We start from the raw sequence: 20,066 nt of genomic DNA on the forward strand, positions 1-20,066 counted from the left end.
TCCTTACAATCCACCTTAAATCCTTTCAGGAATTATGTAAAAAATGAAAGAACAAAAGAGCAATCTTTCTGAACCTTCATCTCTTAATCTATAGTAGTTGTTGACTCCTGTACTGGGGCATGTTGCAAAGATTAAATAATTTTATGTAATCATGACATGCTCTTGACAATTGAAAGTGATGCACAATTCTAAGTTATTATCACTGGAACCAGTAGTTGTTTAAAAACTAAGTATTAAACACATTTAAATAAGAGACTGAGCCTTTTCAAAAGCACTCTTGAAAGGTCATGACATGCAAACAATGGAAGAAGACTGCTACCTGAAACCACCTGTAACTTGGGCAGGCAGGGTGAGGTCAGCTGAGTCTGAGCTTCCATAGAAGACACTGAATTTTCTGTTTGTCATGAATCAAACTCTCCCCTGGGACCAGGCCTTTGGTCCCATGGTAAGCTGCCACCATGGCTCTCAGCAGCACATCCAAGCTCCAGTGATGACCAGGACTGGTGCTTGCATGTGGGAGGCTGGTGGATGGCTCAGTCAAGTGTCCAGCTCCACACTTCATCTCTGCACAGAGAAAGGGGCTGGAGAAAATGTGGGAGCTTCAGGCACTGTTTTGTAGAAGTTCTATGAGAGCTTGAATTGTGGCTTCTCACAGTTGTCTTCCAAGCCACTAGGGCAATTTTCACAGCATCCACCTCCCATTCTCTGTCCTCTTGGGATTTTGATTCTGCCCCATTGGATTCTGTGTTTCCCAGTCCACCTGCAGCCACCACATCTCCCTTGCACCCCTGGCTGATGTGTTGTCTCATCTCCACATGGGGTACACTGAAGGTTTTGTTCCTGCTTCTCTGAGGTCCCAAATTACTTCTCAAACAGAAAAAATTTCTCAGAGAACCATTTTCATGGGTTTTCTCTTCCTGGGGCAACCTTCACTTCAGCTTGCAAAGCATTTCCATGAGGCTCTAGGACTGCAGCCTTATCTTAGGTGGGTGGTTGTATTAGTTAGGGTTCTCTAAAGAAACAGAATCAACAGGGAGCACTTGCAAATATAAAATTTATAAAAGTGTTTCATGTGACTGCGGGAATGCAGAGTCCAAAATCCATAGGGCAGGCTGTGAAGCCGATGACTCCAATGGAGGGTCTGGATGAACTCCACAGGAGAGGATCACCAGCTGAAGCAAGAATAGGGCCTATCTTTTCTGAATCCTCCTTAAAAGGCTTCCCATGATTACATTAAGCATCACTCATTGCAGAAGACATTCCCCTTTGGCTGATTACAAATGGAATCAGCTGTGGATGCAGCTGACGTGATCATGATCCAATTCTATGAAATGTCCTCATTGCAACAGACAGGCCGACACTTGCCCAGCCAGACAAACAGGTACCACAATTTGGCCAAGTTGACACATGTCCCTGACCATGACAGTCCACCCTTGTCAACTTGGAAGCTATATATATCACCTTAAACCATACCCAATTTCCAAATAAAGCAATAAAACACACATTTTTTTCTTTTATCTAACAATACTCAACTGTCCTGCATATAACTGGAAACACATTAAATCTCTCCAGAATAGGGTGCAATCCTTGGGCAACATTCATTCTTAAACTTGATATCTTACAACTTAAATACTATAACAGGAACCAAACAGCATCACAGTCCTCATTTCTGTAACTCACCATGTGGTCATAGTTCATATTTATCAATACCTTCTTCCACTACCCATTCCATGTTTCCTTTACCCTCAGCAAGCACTTCAGCTGGCCATGGTTCTTTGCCTGGTGGTGAGACCTGAACCTTCATTCCTGAAGTTTCAAAGCCATTGGTCGTCCTGCCTGGATTGCACTGTTGCAGTTTTGGTACATACCACAGGGCATGGTAGTACTAAAAGATGCTCTAGGTGATCTCCTATATTCTAAGAAAACTCTTCTTTACCCCCATTATGTAGTTTCAGTCCTAATTCTCCCTGATAATCAGGGTCAATCACCCCAGACAGCAATGTAATCCCCTTCTTGGCTTGTTGATCCAGTGGCATAAATACCCCAAACTGCACCAGGTGGCCCTCTTAACTTCCAGTTCAGTGGAATAATTGTTGCTTCTCCTGAAGGAAGTACTCCTCATTTTGGAACTAAAACCTGTAGACCAGTAGAACTCAGGGTTGCAGGGATAGGAAGCAAAAATTTTCCTAGTGGGCCACTAGGGGTAATAGTGGGTGGTACCACTCCCATTTCCACCCCTTGGTAACTGGACCCATGAATCCTGGCTATGGGAGAAACAGCACCATATGAAAGACTCTGATTCAGAGCATATACAGCTTCCTGGAGAACATTACCACAGCCTTTCAAGGTATTGCTACCTAATTGGTACCGTAATTGAGTTTTCAAAAGGCCATTCCACTATTATATCAATCCAGCTGCTTCCGGATGATGGGGAACATGGCAAGAGCAGAGATTTCTGTGTGCATGTGCCCATTCCCACATTTCATTTGCTGTGAAGTGAGTTCCTTGATCAGAAGCAATGCAATGTGGAATTCCATGACGATGGATAAGGCATTCTGTAAGCCCACGGATGGTAGTTTTGGCTGAAGAATTGTGTGCAGGGAAGGCAAACCCATATCCAGAGTATGTGTCTATTACAGTTAGAATAAATCGCTGCCTCCCCCATGAAGGGAGTGGTCCAATGTAATCAATCTGTCACCATGTAGCTGGCTGATTACCTCAGGGAATGGTGCCATATCGGGAGCTGAGTGTGGGCTTCTGTTGCTGGCATGTTGGACACTCAGCCGTGGCTGTAGCCAGGCAAGCCTTGGTGAGTGGAAGCCTATGCTGTTGAGCCCATGCATAACCTCCATTCCTACCACCATGACCACTTTGTTCATGAGCCCATTGGGCAATGACAGGAGTTGCTGGGGAAAGAGATTGACTGGTATCCACAGAATGGGTCATCTTATCCACCGGATTATTAAAATCTTCCTCTGCTGAAGTCACCCTCTGCTGTGCATTCACATGGAACACAAATATCTTCATGTTTTTAGCCCACTCAGAAATGTCTATCCACATACTTCTTCCCCAGACCTTTTTGTCACCAATTTTCCAATTATGGTCTTTCCAAGTCCCTGACCATCCAGCTAAACCAATAGTACCATCCTGTGAGTCAGTATACAAACACACCTCTGGCCAGTTTTTCTTCCAAGCAAAATGAACAACCAAGTGCACTGCTCGAAGTTCTGCCCACTGGAAGGATTTCCCCTCACTACTGTCCTTCAAGGACATTCCAGAAAAGGGTTGTAATGCTGCAGCTGTCCATTTTCAGGTGGTACCTGCATATCATGCTGAACCATCTGTAAACCAGGCCCGAGTTTTCTCTTCCTCAGTCAATTCACTGTAAGGAACTCCCCAAGAGGCCATAGCTCTGGTCTGGGAAAGAGAAGGTAATGTGGCAGAAGTGGAAACAATGGGCATTTGGGCCACTTCCTCATGTAGCTTACTTGTGCCTTTGGGACCTGCTCTGGCCCTATTTTGTATATACCATTTCCATTTTACAATAGAGTGCTGCTTTGCATGCCCAACTTTATGGCTTAGTGGGTCAGACAACACCCAGCTCATGATAGGTAACTCAGGTCTCATGGTAACTAGGTATCCCGTGGTTAAGCATTCAGTCTCTACTAAGGCCCAGTAGTAGGCCAAAAGCTGTTTCTCAAAAGGAGAGTAATTATTTGCAACAGTTGATAAGGCTTTGCTCCAAAATCCCAAGGGTCTGCATTGTGATTCTCCTATAGGGGCCTGCCAAAGGCTCCAGATAGCATCTCTATTTGCCACTGACACTTCCAGCACCATTGGATCTGCTGGATCATATGGCCCAAGTGGCAGAGCAGCTTGTACAGCACCCTGAACCTGTCACGGAGCCTCCTGTTGTTCAGGTCCCCACTTAAAATTAGCAGCTTTTCTTGTCACTCGATAAATGGGCTGGAGTAGAACACTCAAATGAGGAATATGTTGTCTCCAAAATCCAAAGAGACCAACTAGGCATTGTGCCTCTTTTTTGGTCATAGGAGGGTCCAGATGCAACAACTTATTCTTCACCTTAGAATGGATATCTCGACATACCCCACACCACAGGACACCTAGAAATTTCACTGAGGTGGAAGGCCCCATCATTTTTGTTGGATTTATCTCCCATCCTCTGCCATGAAAATGCCTTACCAGTGAATCTGGAACAGTTGCTACTTCTTGCTCACTAGGTCCAATCAACATGATATCATCAATGTGATGGACCAGTGTGATGTCTTCTGAGAGGCAGAAATGATCAAGGTCTCTGCAGACAAGATTATGACATGGGGCTGGAGAGTTGATATGCCCCTGAGGTAGGACAGTGAATCTATATTGCTGACTTTGCCAGCTGAAAGCAAAGTGTTTCTGGTGTTCCTTACTAATAGCTATTGAGAAAAAAACATTCATCAGATCAACAGCTGCATACCAGGTACCAGGAGATGTACTGATTTGCTCAGGCCATGATACTACATCTGGAACAGCAGCTGCAATTGGAGTTGCCACCTGGTTGAGCTTACAATAATCCATTTTCATCCTCCAAGACCCATTTTTTTCTGCACGGGCCAAATAGGGGAGTTGAATGAGGATGTGGTGGGAATCACCATCCCTGCATCCTTCAAATCCTTAAGAGTGGCAATAATCTCTGCAATCTCTCCAGGAATCCAGCATTGCTTCTGATTTACTATTTTGCTCCATAAGGGCAGTTCTAGTGTCTTACACTTGGCCTTTCCCAACATAATAGCCCTCACTGCACGAGTTAGAGAGCCAATGTGGGGATTCTGCCAGTTGCACAGTATGTCTATACCAATTATACATTCTGGAACTGGGGACATAACTGCAGGCTGGGTCCTGGGGCCCACTGGGCCCACTGGGAGATGGACCTGGGCTAAAACTCCATTGATCTCCTGGCCTCCTTAAGGCCCCACTCTGACTGGTGGTCCAGAGTGAAGTGTTGGGTTCCCTGGAATTAATGTTCCTCCTGAACCAGTGTCTAATAATCTCTGAAATATCTGATCGTTTCCTTTTCCCCAATGCACATTTACCCTTGTAAAAGGCTGTAGGTTTCCTTGGGAAAGGCTTGGAGGAAAATTAACAGTATAAATTTGTGGCAGTGTAACAGGGTTCTCCTCCAAAGGGACCTGACCTCCCCTTCATTAAAGGGGCTCTGGGTCTGCAAACTGTTTCAAGTCTGGAAATTGATTAAGGGGCCATAAGTCTGTGTTTTTGTAATTCAAGTTAGAATTCTGTTCACCTGACCTAGAACTCTTTTGTTTATACAGCTCAAACAAGAATTTAGTAGACTGCCCTTCTGTTGCATTTCTCGGTGCCCCATGATTTACTAGCCAATGCTACAAATCTCTGTCATATAATTTTGAAGACTGCTTTGAGTTTGCTGTCTATTATAATAGCCATATCTACCCTGTCTTGGGCAATTAGGTGCTGCCACGTGGCTTCTGCCAACTTGGGATCCTGTCATCCCCATTGTGTTTAAGGATTCCAGTTCAGTGACAGAGTTCCTACAGTAATATCTGACCTATAGAGAAATGCAACCACAGAGCTCTTTAGAGATGATGGTGCAAGTATAACAAATTTAATTCTCACTGCTCTGGTAAAAGGTGCATCCTCTGGACATTCCTGTAGTGTAAGAGCAGGCTTAGCATGAAAAATCCACCCTAACATTCCAATCTCTCTAAGCCTCTGGATCCCCTCACCTACATTACATCAGGGCAGTTCTGACATTTCAACATCAGGTAATGTTGGCCACTTTTGATCCATGTTTCAACTAAACACATCTAAACAAACTGTTAATACCTTTTCTAACCACTCAAGTTATAACATTGAATGCAGAATCTCTGCTTAGTGGGCCCATATCAATAAATTCAGCCTCATCCAGCCTTATATTCCTCCCACCATTATCCCACACCCTTAAAATCCATTGTCACACATATTCTCCTGAATTCTGTCGACATAAATTGGAAAACTCACACAGTTCTTTCGGAGTATAATGTACCTCCTCACGTGTGATACTTTGTACCTCACTTTTAGGGGCCTTTTGGGAGTTTAGGCTGGAAGAAGTCTGGAAGAAATGAGGGGTGGGGGAGTGGGTCAAGAAAAGAATTAGAAATATCTTCCAAGCCATTTGATTCAGGGTCTTCATTTGCAGTTTCATCTGGTGAAACAGGATTAATCACTCTAGGGCTAATCCCTTTAGGAGGAGGTTGGGTGGCCAACTCCTCAAGGCAGGTTGAAGGTGGGGTGGTTATGTCTTCAGGGCAAACTATTGCAGGGTTCTCTAGAGAAGTCTCAGCATGATCTAGGGTTTCAACCTCATTCCTGACATCATTATCAATCCATATGTCACCATCTCATTTTTCAGGGTCCCTCTCCTTTCCAATCAATGCCCTCACTTTAATGGCAGGAACCATACAAGATTGAGATTTCAGTTTATGTTGTAAAGTTGCTGCTCTAACAATAAGATTCTGAGTCTGATTTTTAGAGATCTCAAGTCTATGGCTACAGGAAATAAGATTTTCCTTCAGAATACTTATAGAAACATATACATCTATCAGATGGTGCTTAAGCTTCTCATTTAAAGCCTTAAGCCCATCCCTTTCACTCCTTAATGTAGCCAGTGTATCTAACAACAACCAACCAACACTTCTATGACTCTTATTTCTACAAAACTCTGTAAAGGTGTCAAAAGCATTATCCCCCAGAGCCTGGCTTCATGCAAGTAAAGATTAGGAGAATTGAATGGTGATATTTTGACTATCTCTTTTGCCAACTCACTCCATGGATTGGGAATGTCATTTTGATTATGGGAATCAGAGTCCTTAGTGACTTTGAGTCCAGTCAGAGTAGAAAACTATTTATCAAAACCCATTTTTAAGATTCTGTTTCTTAAGAACCACTCCTGGTACCAAGATGTATTAGTTATGATTCTCTAGAGAAACAGAATTAACAGGGAACACTTGCAAATATAAAACTTATAAAAGTGTCTCCAATGACCATGGAAACACAGAGTCCAAAATCTGCAGGGCAGGCTGTGAAGCCAATGACTCTGATTGAGAGTTTGGATGAACTCCACAGGAGCGGCTCACCTGCTGAAACAGGAATAGGGCTGGTCTCTTCTGAATCCTCCTTAAAATGCTTCCCATGATTAGATTAATCATCACTCATTGCAGAAGACAATCCCTTTTGACTAATTGTAAATGGAATCAGCTGTGGATGCAGCTGATGTGATCATGATCTAATTCTATGAAATGTCCTTATTGCAACAGACAGGCCAGCACTTACCCAGCCAGACAAGCAGGTACCGCAACTTGGCCAAGTTGACACACATCCCTGACCATGACAGTGTTCTTCTCAAGAGTTCATTCCATCCTGCCGAGAGGAGACCCTTACCCTGTCAGGGGCATGTGACTCTGACCTGCCTTGGAAGCTGCCCAGGGTGCAGGAAACCACAGATTGTGAGAGCTTGCTTTTTGACCCCCTTATAGGGCTTTCCATATGGGAAGATGTCATCAGGGCATGGTGCATCTCCCTTCTTCCCATCCAATTGGTTTTTACTGGGGGCCTTCTCTAAAGGCTGTGAGAATAAAGGCACAGGTAGGGTAGATGGGGTGAAGTAGATGGCTTTCCCTTCAGATGACATGATCTGTGGAGGGAGGAGCTGAGACCCCCTGCCTCATTGTCCCATATCATCTGCCTCAACTGGAGCAGGGGAGGGGAGAATGGGTCAGGTTCCCAGGTGGTCAGCCTCACTCAATTACCATGACAGACATGGGTTGCTGAGTGTGAGTGTGTGTGTGTGTGTGTGTGTGCATGCACATGTGTGTGTGGCTATTTCCTTTGGCCTGAGAGTGAAGTTCCTCACTGGTTCTGGGAGCTTATGCCCACTGCAATCATGTTACTTCTCCTGGAATTGTGCAGATCTTTTTAAGGATTTAAGCAGACAGCTGAGAGAGGCAGGTGGGAGGCCTTTCACAAAAGGCATCTTGAGTTGCAGGTGTTGATTGCCTGATAGGGTTCTTAGGTCAGGAGGCCCTGCGACAACAATGCTCAGCACAGACTTAAGGTTAAGTTTTGAGATGAGCATCTATCTGCAATGCACACTGTCCACCTGGCTCTGCCCTTTTATGCTCGCCCACAGTGCACCCTTGCAGAGATGGCTGGGGTGTTGGGCATTTCAGGCTCACCACCAGCATCAAGACACTGGTCAATGACAAATGTCCTAGCCCTTACTTGTTTTAGGAAATATTTTTATCTTTAGAGAATCACACCTGGATTGATCTCAGCATGACCCAAATTCAGGAATGACTTACCTGTGGCATGACTTTCATGTCTACCACCTTTGCTGTCCAGAGACCCTGTTTCCTGTTGATCCACCACACTCTGTCAAAAGAAACACTGCGAAAACATACTGCATAGGTTATTCAGCCAAAGTGGGCAAAATATGGCAACAACAGGACCTTCTGGGGTCAAAAGGCCAGGCCCATCCCTGGATTCATGTGCAGCCTGGGCAGCTTTCTTCTCTGGTTTTCATACCACTGAGCATAAAGTGGGCACAGTGATGTGGCCACACTGGTTTAGGATGGTGGCTTGTTCTGAATGTGCTTACAGCAGAGACACACAGTATTGGTCTAATGAGTAAGAGGTTCTCAAGGCAGCCAAGAGGCCCATCTGGATCCCTAGAATGACCACAGGGGGTTGCAGGGCTCAGAAACAACCCAGTGGTCTTCACAGATTGTGTCTCCTATGCAGTGCCTGCTTGCAGGTAGTGGGTTCTGGACACTGAGGGACCCAAGCCATTTAATGTCCACTTCTGGAAGGCAGATTCTGTGTTCCTTGCCCTGATGCTGCCCTGACCAGCCAGCTGATAGCATCATTGCCCCATGCAGCTTGCAGTGGACAGGAGTGAACCCAGTCCTTACTCAGACCTGCCCTAGGGCCAGGATGTGCCTCCTTTCAGCTTGGGGAGTAACTGTACACTGGAAATTGGCAAAGTTTTCTTTGAAAGTTTTGAAAAACTGACTCAAAAAATGTTACTAAGAGTCTTATAAATCAAAATGGAGACTTATGATATGCTATGTTCACCCTTTCCTGATTTGCTACTTAAAAAAGAAGGGAAACCAGTGACCAGAAGAAACTCTAAGGACTCTCGGGAGGAAAGAAATCAAACGGGACCAGCCTGCAAAAGGACAGAGCTGGGGGATGGTGCTGGGTAGGTGTAACCCTCAGAGACTCCTGAAATGTGTGTGCACATAATCACACCTATGTACATATGCCGGGACAGACGTGTGCACAGATTTGCACACACTTGCACACATAGACACACACCATCTTCATTCCCTATTTGTTTCCCACACTCAGTTCTTCCCCTATCTTTCATTATGGATAATTCAAACAGAAAATTTGAAGGAATGGTATAGACAGCACCCACAGACACATGATCTTAAACCCTACCATTGTAGGCACTTGTGACCTTGGCCGTGTGACCTTCTACCCACCACTTCATGTTCAGTGAATTTCAAAGCTTCTGCCACTGTCACCACACTCTGTTCAGGCCTTGGTGACCCACCTCCACTCAGCACACCTGCAATATGCCCTGTCACTTTCTCTCTCCCACACAGTCCTACAGTGGGAGGATTCTCTCTATCTCTTGCTTTACTTTTCCTCCATCACCTCTTACCAGTGTTCCAGTCTGAGCAGCATCCTTGGGTCCCTACCAAGGCATCAGTCACACAAGCAGTTGGGAACCGTGCTCTAGGTGTGGCCTTGCCAGTCCTCCACTCACCTGCAGTGGCAAGGAGCTCCCTGGGTGTATACTGTTGGTTGTACACAGAGTCAGGTACTGATAAGAGGACAAAACCTCCTTAGACTTGTCTCCACTAGGAAGACAGGAGGAGGGAAAGGGCAAACATGTCAGTGGAAGGCTTTTCATTGGGGAGAGAGCTCATAACTGATGCAAAGTTCCCACAAGCACCATTGTAAGAGTTTCCCCTTTATATGCAGCCCCTCAAAAGCAGAATTCTCTGGGAGGCTGTTGGAGCCCTACTGGGTGTAAAAAGAAACACAAAAAGGTACAGTGATTGTGCCCAAGTGATTTCAAATGGAGTTAAGGTCATTCAAAAGGTGACTCTTATGCAGGTCTCTAGTTATATGAATTTGACAGGCCTCTAATTATATGTACAAGAGATCCCTGAAGCCTGAGACCTATGTAATTGGATAAATCTTTGATCCTGGGGAGACTGGACTTGCAGCATATCTCAATCCTTGTTAATCCCTTTTCTTACTGTTACCATCACCACAATGTCTCCTATTGTCTTTCATTTCCAGAACAGCCACCACTACCTCCTGAGCCAGCTAACACACCAAGCCTTCAATCTGGAAGCTTGCACTTAGGAAATTTATTTTCTGTACTGATGAAACTAAGCCCAATTATAAGTAATGCCTTAGAGTCTTCTCTGAAAACCATCCTGTTCCTCAAGGTTGGTCCCCCAAGCCCTTTGTAAGCCAAACTGTAAAAGTAAACTCACTACCTTCCCCCTATGTGGGACATGACTCCCAGGAATGAGCCTCCCTGGCACCAAGGAATTAATACCAAATGTTGATCCAAGATACTTTCAGAGTAGGGTTTTGCTCAAAAGGGGGAAATGTTTAAAGAAATCAAACAAAATACAGTTACTAGAGCTAAAAGGTTTGAAATGGACTCAGGGTCATTCTGGAGGTGGTGCTTAAGCAGTTCTCAGTGAGATCACAGCCTGGCACAGGATGCGAGCCCTGGCACAGGATGCAGTGTCCTCAAAACCATGGATACCCCATCCATAAACAACCCCCAAATAAAGAACTCAGTTAACTCTCTAGCTGAGGCTGTTTGGAGCACCCAATATCCAACAACCACAAACAGCTTGTCTAACATTCTTCTTTAAAACCCATCCTTAGGAGTGCCAGGAGGGGACAGTGTGAGGTGCACCTGAATCTGTGCTCCCTGAGTGCAGCTATGTGGCCCACATAAATTTTCAGATACCTGCAGTTCAGTTTATGGGTATAGGATGGCAGGTATGCCAATAACCTGCAGCAGCCTAAGCATCCCATGTCCATTTCAGTGGGCACAGAAAGGACATGGGTGTCCACCCTGCAGCATCAGCAGAGCACCTTGGCAGGTGGATAGACAGCTTGTCCTGGTCCAGGACATCATGAAAGGACAAGAGCATGGGGTGTGCCCGACTTCATGACCTCAGGTGTCTTGGAGTCAGGAAATGGGTTGGGGAAGGAGGCAGCCAGAGCCTCCTGGGTGAGGTGTTGGATGGTGCTGGGTATCTCCAGGCAGGTGAGAGTCTGCAGCCAAGGTTCTGGATTTGGCAGTGAGGAGACTTTTAGGGATGAGTGGGGTCATAATGGGGACACAGGTCATGACAGAGGTCGGGACCATGGACTGGGTCACTAAGGGGTGTGGACTGGAAGGCAGAAGGCAGAGGGCTGACAGTTGGGAAGAGGCAGTTGCAGTTAAACTGCTGCAGGTAACAGGGCTTTGTGTGCTCCAAAATTCTAAGGTGGGTCAGCCAGTGCAGTCACCATAACTCCAGATGCAGAGAGGTGATTGGGGTGGCAGCCAAGAGCCTGGAGGGCACACCCACTTTCTGGCTCCAGATGGAGTGGCCACATGAAAGCAGGAAGAAGGAGACTTCTGTCAGCCCTTGCCTGAGTCAGAAGCAGCTTCCCCAGCGCTTCAGGAGAGATGCAGCCCTGAGGAGTGCATGATTTTTGCCTGGTGAGACCCTGCAAGAGGGCCCTGCTAAGATCACCCAGACCACTGACCTCGGGAACTGTGGGTGATAAATGTGTGTTGTTTAGAGCCACTGATTTGTGGAACTTTGCCATGTGCAAAGAAAACCCCTACAAGATCCTGGGTGGACTTTAATGAGTAAAACCCTTTAAAACAGGAAGGAAGTACCTTTGAAAGTGGGATCCACTCCGTCTGACATCTCCCTGGCTGGTTATGTCTCAGCCTGCATTTCTTTTGATATTCTATCACGGCACACAGACAAAAGAGACACTCCCGATAAACCAGTGACACTGGACCACAGAAGAGTGTCCTGAAGTCTGTCAGAGGGATGAAACCACGACTACTGTCTGTGGTCCCAAAGTACTTGCTGCATGGGTCTCTGCATGGCATGGTGGTGAGCCATTCTGACAAAGTCCACCATCCTGAGGACAGGGACATGGCCATGCACACTTGGCCCTGGGGTCCTCTGTGTAGCCAGCTGAGAATGGGTCATTTTGAAATCTTTTAAGAATTAGGTCTTTAAGACCCTCCTCCAATCTAAGTGAGGTGCAGAGGTCATGGATGATGGGCTAGGAAGAAGGAAAGCAGCTCAGCAAATGGGGTAGGTGGATCCAGGATGGGCTTGGGTGGGTCCAGGGCACTGCAGCAAAAGAGAATGGTGGGGAAAGGGGCAAGGGGACAATGACTACAGTTTCTGTAGTTTGGGCAAACAAGTAAAAATTGGGTTAATGAATGGTATAATATCACTGACCTTAACTGAAACAATTTTACTTTCTATTCATTATGCTATATTATTTAAAACTCCCCATAGTCAATGTTTATTTTCCTAAGTAAATTGAGTTAGAAAAGAAGTTAGCTATTTTTCAAATAAATGAATGGGCTCCTGTAAGCTTTCAAACTTATCTATGATAAGATGAACTGGCACTCTCATCTGTTTAGACAAAAATTCATAAAATGAAAAATAAATATGTCAGTATTGACTTTTTCCTTACCCAAAATTCAAGTCCATTATTAATCAATTTTGAGCAGTGGTACTTTATACATTTTAAGAAATTAAATGATATACAACCACAATTTTTGTAGTCACCCACTATTTCAGTTTCCTCTTTGCTGCAACAAATACCATGTAATTGGTTGGCTTGAGGTTGTTGGCTCAGTTTTGAGGCTAGGAGAAGGCCAAATCAAGGTATCATTAAGGTAACACTTTCTTCCTGAAGACTGGTGTTCTGGGGCCCGCTGCCAAGGATCCTGGGTCCTGGGTTCCTCTGTCACATGGTAAGGCACATGACAGCCACCCCAGGTCTCCTGTTCTCTGGGTTCCTTGACCTTCAGCCACTGGCTGCTTCCTGTGACTTTTTCTCTCTCCATGGCCTTCCCTATAAGGCCTTCAGTAATAGGGTAAAGACCCATCCTGGGCCATATCTTATCTGAAGGATCCTCATCAAAGGTCCTATTTCAAAGGGTTCATTTCCACATCAATGGATTAACTTTAAGAATGCATGTTTCTGGGGTGCATGGCTCCAAATCACCCCACATGCATATTATCCCCTCTAGTTCTCTTGTTACCATTTGGTGTCACCCTTTTTAACCAAAAAAGATGTGTGTCTCACAGGGAAAATTTTGCAGCAAATACAGTATTTTAAATCTAGAAATCCCTTTAATTGATGTATTTTTTAAAACTTTTAACTAGAAATAAGATTACAGAAAAACTACTTCAGTTTGCTGAGATAATACAGAGTCAAATTTCCCTTCCCCCAGAGTCCCTCATGTTAGAATCTTTGTCAAAAATATGGTGTTACTGTTGTCATAATAAACTGAACTAAGCAGGGCTCTTGACAGATTTCACCACTCATGTCCTCTTCAGGTTGAAGCTGTCAGTCCAGAATGCCACATTGCACTGAGTTGCCCTGTCTCCTGAATTCCTTGGTGTGTAGTCTTCTCACTTCTCCCCAGTCTCCTTCAACCTGGCCACTTCTAAGCCTATCCTCATCTTTTCTTGCAGTCTTGATGATAATTGTTTCTGATCAGTTCTTTTGTACAATGTCTCTCAGCTTAAGATTTCCTGATGTCTTCTTCATGACTGGACTGAGGATGTGAGCTGGGGGGACTAGCACCACTGAGGTGGGAGTCCAATCCATCCACCTTGTCCAGACTCCATGCTGTCCACATGCATCTTCCTGGGGTGCTTTGCTTTCTTGGTGCAGGTGGTGTCTGCAGAAGCCTTTACTCCACAGTTCCCTTTTATCCCTTTGCATACTCTCCTCACAGGAAATGCCACTAAGCCAGCCACACTCCAGAGGAAAGAATCAAGGCCCATCTTCTCAAAAGAAGCAATATTTGCATATATTAATTTTGGTGATAAAGTTTCCTGAGTATGACAGGCTTGGCTGATGGCTATGTGCTTTTTCTGGCCCATGTGATTTTGAGGGGTGGCAACCACTAGCCACAATGCTGGCCTCTGAATGTGCTGAGCTGTTGTCTTCACTCTGCCCTCAAGGCGTTCTCATCTTCTGTGAACCTCCAGGTGTGAAACTCCTGATCTGTGACCAGCTTAGGTACATTGAGTTTCCTTGATTTGCTTGCTAATGTTTACCATCACATTTTGGGATTTTTATTTCTTCGGGTATTTTTTCTGCTCCTGCTCTCTTCTTCTACTTATGGGGATCCCATTACCCATAATGTGGGTACATTTGAAATGGACTCACAGGTCTCTGATGCTCTGTTCACTTTTCTTCATTCTTTTTCCTTTCTGTTCTTCAGATTATATGCATTATATTAATGTAAATCCACTGATTCTTTCTTCTGCCATCTAAAATTCAATGTTGAGCCCATCTAATGAGAATTCATTAGCTTATTGTACTTTTAAACTCCAGAATTTACATTCGGCTCTTTATTATAGTTGCTCTTAGGTACTGAAGTTACCTATTTAAGTCACTGTTGTCAGACTTTCTTTTAATTCTTTGAACACGGTTTCCTTTCCTTCTATAAAACATATTTATAGTGGCTGTAGTAAGTTACTATCTGCTAAATTCAACATCTCAATCCATCTGAGTCAGTTTCTATTGACAATTTTTTCCTGAGTATGGGGCAGAGTTCATCTTTCTTTGCATCTTATAATTGTTGGTTGAACATTGGAATTTTTATATAGCATGTTGAATCAACTCTGGAATCTGACATATATTCTGAGAATTGTTGCTACTGTTTTTGTTTACCATAGTTGCTCTTAGGTACTGAAGTTACCCATTTAAGTCACTGTCATCAGATTTCCTTTTAATTATTTGAACACAGTTTCCTTTCCTTCCTATAAAACATATTTATGTTTTTGCTTAGTGACTTGCCTGATTCTGTCTTCCCCATACTCTGTGGCACTGATATCTCAGCTCATCATTTCATTCTAATTTTTAGTTTTTAGTCTGGCTCCCAGAGGCTGCCACTGGGTCTGCATAGCTTAGTGGTCAACTGTTGGTTTGGGACAGAGTATTTGTGTTCAAACACCTTTGGTCTGTAAGTGACTACACTCTGGTTTTGCATGTAGGTTGAGCAGCACAAAGTTCAGTCAGTTTCAAGAGTGCCTCACCTTTTACTTACCACAGGCTATCAGGCATCTCCCATGTGTGCTAATTCTCAGTCACCCAGGGATATGCTGAGATCTAACTCAGCCCATCTTACCCTCTTGCCTCTAGAATTTCTGTTAAATTTCTGCAACTGTGGGTGTTCTAGGTTTGCTAGCAGCCCGAATGTAATATACCAGAAACAAAATGGCTTTTAGGAAGGGGAATTTAATAAGTTGCTAGTTTACAGTTGTGAGGCTGAGAAAATGTCCCAATTAAAACAAGTGTATAGAAATGTCCAATCAAAGGCATCCAGAGAAAGATACCTTGGTTCAAGAAGGCTGATGAAGTTCAGGATTTCTTTCTCAAGTGGAAGGGCGTGTTGTGAACACAGTCAGAGTTTCTCTCTCATCTGGGGAGGCACTTGGCAAACATGGTCAGGGTTCCTCTCTCATCTGGAAGGGCACATGGTGAACACAGTATCATCTGCTAGCTTCCTCTCCTGGCTTCCTGTTTCATGAAGCTCCCCAGGAGGCACTTTTTTTCTCCATCTCCAAAGGTTGCTGGGTGGTGGACTCTGCTTCTTGTGGCTATGTTGTTCTGCTCTGCTCTCTCTGAATCTCTCATTCTCCAAAATGTTTCCTGTTATAGAACTCCAGAAACTTATCAAGACCCACCCAAATGGGTAGAGACATGTTGTCACCTAATTCAGTTTAACAACCACTCTCAATTGCATCACATCTCCAGGGAGATTATCTAATTGCAGTTTTAAACATACAATGTTGAATAGGAATTAGAAGAAATGGCTGTCTTTACAAAATGGGATTAGGATTAAAACATGGCTTTTCTAGGGTACATTCATCATTTCAAACCAGCACAGTGAGCTAGCAGAGTTTGCAGGTTTTCCCAAATCATTTCCTACTGAGCTTGCCCCTCTCAGCTGACAAACTTGCAGGTTTTCCCTTCCTACCCCAAATTGAGTCATCACCTTCTAACAGAAAAGCTGCTGCTTTTCTCATCCAGCCACGCACTGGTAACCTATGCTTCTCACTGCCACACTGGGGTGGGAGGGAGGGGGTGAGAAATAAGAACAGTGCAGGCTAGAAGTCCAGAAAATCCTGCAGTTCTTACTCAAAGCTCTAGCAATTTTCAAAAATAAAAGCATTTAATTTGTTGTTGGCTTTTAATTGAGTTTCAAACCCCTGAATGGCTGTTTTTCATTGTTGTGACCAAGTTCATATGTATTTAGAAGGATTGTAGTCACCCATCTCATCTTTTTCCTTCCCAGAATATTTCATTGTATTTAGATTTTAAAATGTATGGTAGGGAGCATTCATGTACATAGATTTAAAATGTATGGTAGGGAGCATTCATGTACATAGATTTAAAATGTATGGTAGGGAGCTTCGTTTAACTTTCTCACTGGAAATTTGAAGTGCTTGAAATGTCTAATGGTAATTTCTCAAATAGCCCGATGATAAAGTTTCTTGTTACTAACCAAGTACCACAGAATTAAACTAAAATCTTGACACAATAATATAAAAACTCCCCAATTATACTTACCTGGCAGGGGAGATACCATGATCACGTAGGTGGTTTTCCCAGGGCGAGACTTGTCCATTGCATTCCAGATGTGTTGAACCCTGCGATTTCCCCAAATGTGGGAAACTCAACTGCATAATTTGTGGTAGTGGGAGACTGCCAAAAATAAAAAACCTCCCCAATTTTACATTATAGTCAGATGCAATTTCCTGAAGGAGTTATAAAAGATTGTGCAATGTTCCTGTTCATGTCGATAGTCTCCTTTGGAGAGGCTTACAGATGCATGTGGCATTCACTGCACATTGTTGTCCTTTGTGCCTCATTCAAGCAGCTGTTATGTATAGCTCCTTATTATGACTTATATTTTGTCATCAAACCATTGCAGATAGACCAGGTGGTTCTGACGCGAACCTCTTGTTCAGGTCTTTGGAGACGGAGCTGGCTGTGAACAAGACTGGAAGGTCTGCTGGCTGATGACCTCAGACCTGCCAGCCATCTGCACACCTGCACCCTCAAGGACAACCAGAGCAGCTGTCAGGTACTGCATGAAATAACTGTGGAAGGAAGGGCTGCCAGTGGCTCCAGACTTTAGGCAATTTTCCCACACATGCTTGAGGGGGAGCATTCCAAGAGCACAAGAGGCTGCAGAGAAGTTGTTGAGTTCTCTGTAGTAGTTTATTGATCATAGTGGGTGGGTACAGTTATTCCAGGACTATTATCCGATAAACATTTATGCTGTGAGAAATCAAGATTTACAGTCTGGGAATTGATGATACCATTACAGAGTTAGGAACACTGCAAAGTTAAAATGAACTAGAAATAGCAATGTGAAAGCACACCTCTTAAGAAAAAATGAAACCCCATGCTTTCTCTATCTTTGCCTGCCATGTGTTTCAGGAGCAGCTGCGCAATGAACCATTCACCTTAGTGAGAAACCCACTGTCTCAACTTCCATTCTATGAAAAAAGGAACAAGGGCTCCTGAGAGAGAGGGCTTGACCCATGCCGGTGACAGGAGGGAAAAAGGTACACGTGGAATCATTGGCTATACCAGAAAGTGAGGTTTTCAGCTCTAAATGGGTAGGGTCTGCAGCAACAAGCACCAGCCAAAGGGGCTGCAGGTGTCCTTGGAGAGATCCATGGGAAGGGCTGCAGGTGCCCCATGGGCAGATCCAGAAGGGAGGGGCTGCATGCCTCCTGTGGGAAGATCCAGAGGAGGGTGGGAAAGACCCATGGTCTCCTGGTCATGCTTTGGGGCAAAGGGGTAATGTTCAGTGCCTGAAGCTGTGGTGGAAGCAGGTGGGGACATGTGACGGTCTCCACTGAAAACATTTCAAAGTGAATAGACTGCAGTCAAGGGAAGATGTCTGCTTACAGCATCCCAGTGATCAAAGGTGGGTGCCCCCTCTCCAACACCTGCATTCCACACAGCTCTCTCTCTGGTGCCCCACAGGGACTGCAGGCACAGATGTTCCCACAACAGAGGAAACAAAGCCACTGGCCACCTCATGGAGCCAGCACTGTTTCACACACAGCTGCAGTTAATGAAAACCACTGCAGCTGCCACCAGAATGGCTGCAGAAGTGGGGCACCCAGGAAGAGATGGCCCTCCTGCCATGGACCAATGAAGAATGGACAGAGACAACAAGCCCCCCTCCTCCTCCCCGCACAGACACACACACACACATGCAGACACACAGATACACACCTGCACACATGCAGACACACCTGCAAACACAAGCCTGTGCTCATAGAGAAGGTGAGCAGCATAGCTAAGAGTTCCCAGCCACATGGCCACCTGAGCAGTGTCCACTGTAACCATGCAGAGTGAGGCACAGACATATCTGAGGAAATCCTTCCTCCATAAGCACAGATGGATCTTTCTGGAAGGATTTAACCCCCTCTTGCTTCCTCTGACTTGTATCATGAAGTGCCTTTTTGTTTTTTATTACTAGAAGGAAGAAATTAAATAGCAGAGGGTTACTGTGGGCATAGATAGCAGGCAAGCCCAGTGTCCACTCAACCAGGGACTTGGGGTGGCAGGGCACTTTGCCATGGGTTATTTCCCACATAAGTCCTGAGGACCCATCAGAATGTGTGGACATTGTGGTATGGCTGCCCACACCCCTCCTCAAGTCCACTATAGTGCTGCCCCTCCCAGGAAATGAGGGCAGAATCTGCTTGGGATAAGAGAACATGGCAGAATGAAGGGCACCCCTCTTGTGATGAGGGCACACAGAGGCAATGACTTCTTTCCCCACTCTCTCTCTCACCACCTCATTTACATGCAGACATAACTGCTGCTTGAGTCCCCCACCCCCGGTGCACTCCTTCTGCATGTGGACAGGGAACCAGGTCCTGTGTGACTGGGCAAGGTCAGCAAAAGTGGCCAGTTCAGGGACTGCGCTGACAAGTCTGAGTTTGGGGTCAGCAGGCCCACTGCCCAGCACATCAAGCCCAACACACATCCAACACTGGCCCCTGAGGGGCTCTACAGGATAGAACTGGAAACCTGAGAGGGGCTTATGGGGGGTTGATGGCCATGGCCAGTGCTTGCCAGGCACTACCTATCCAGGTAGAGGTGAGAGATAAACAGCTTTCCCAGCAGCCCAAGACTGACAGCATCCCGCAGGAGTGTGGCCACAATCAGCAACAGGAAGACAGTGTTCTTTGTTTTTAGTACAAAGCAGGGCAGAAACTGCAGCCATGCATCAGGTTCTGGGTTGTCCGCTGGTGAGAATGTGTGCTGGCTCCTTGGCTCAAACACCCTGGCTGGGGTTTGTCCTGGGCCCTGAAGCAGCAAACAGGGAGTGAGCTAGATGCAGGTTTGGATCTACCCCTCAGCCCTCTCCTACCAGGGGCTCTGTGAATTCTGGCCCATCTGAATACAGCCAGGTAGTGCTCAATGCTGCGCAGGGTACCAACATGGAAGCAGCCCTATGGATCCTTCCAGAAGAGTGATCCCAGCAACTCTAGACTGGCCTCAAGGCACCATCAAGGAACCCCCAGGAGAGGAACCCCACGGTCCTCTCATACGTGCCTGGCATGCACCCAGCCTGCACACATCTCCTGGCACCTGGGTAGCTGAGGGCTGAGGCTTGGCCCTGGGCCATGGTCTCTGGCTGAGTGTCTGGG

General features: G+C 45.3%; 1 long non-coding RNA gene and 1 other non-coding gene across 4 annotated transcripts; both read left to right on the plus strand.

Moving 5' to 3' along the window:
• Positions 1 to 11,787: 11,787 nt before the first annotated feature.
• Positions 11,788 to 19,687, plus strand: LOC143681183 (uncharacterized). Of its 3 annotated transcripts, none has more exons than XR_013174446.1 (4): positions 11,788 to 11,824; positions 17,318 to 17,470; positions 17,830 to 17,957; positions 18,385 to 19,687. It is a non-coding gene; the product is annotated as an uncharacterized LOC143681183 (long non-coding RNA). The 3 variants fall into 3 exon arrangements; XR_013174445.1 differs by having other exon boundaries at positions 17,355 to 17,470; XR_013174447.1 differs by lacking the exon at positions 11,788 to 11,824 and adding an exon at positions 12,337 to 12,440 and having other exon boundaries at positions 17,355 to 17,470.
• LOC143681962 (U1 spliceosomal RNA) lies at positions 16,946 to 17,112 on the plus strand. Its single transcript, XR_013174995.1, has one exon. It is a non-coding gene; the product is annotated as a U1 spliceosomal RNA (small nuclear RNA).
• Positions 19,688 to 20,066: the final 379 nt, after the last annotated feature.

Source organism: Tamandua tetradactyla, chromosome 4 (assembly GCF_023851605.1).
Source record: "Tamandua tetradactyla isolate mTamTet1 chromosome 4, mTamTet1.pri, whole genome shotgun sequence".
In the NCBI taxonomy this organism is placed as follows: domain Eukaryota; kingdom Metazoa; phylum Chordata; class Mammalia; order Pilosa; family Myrmecophagidae; genus Tamandua; species Tamandua tetradactyla.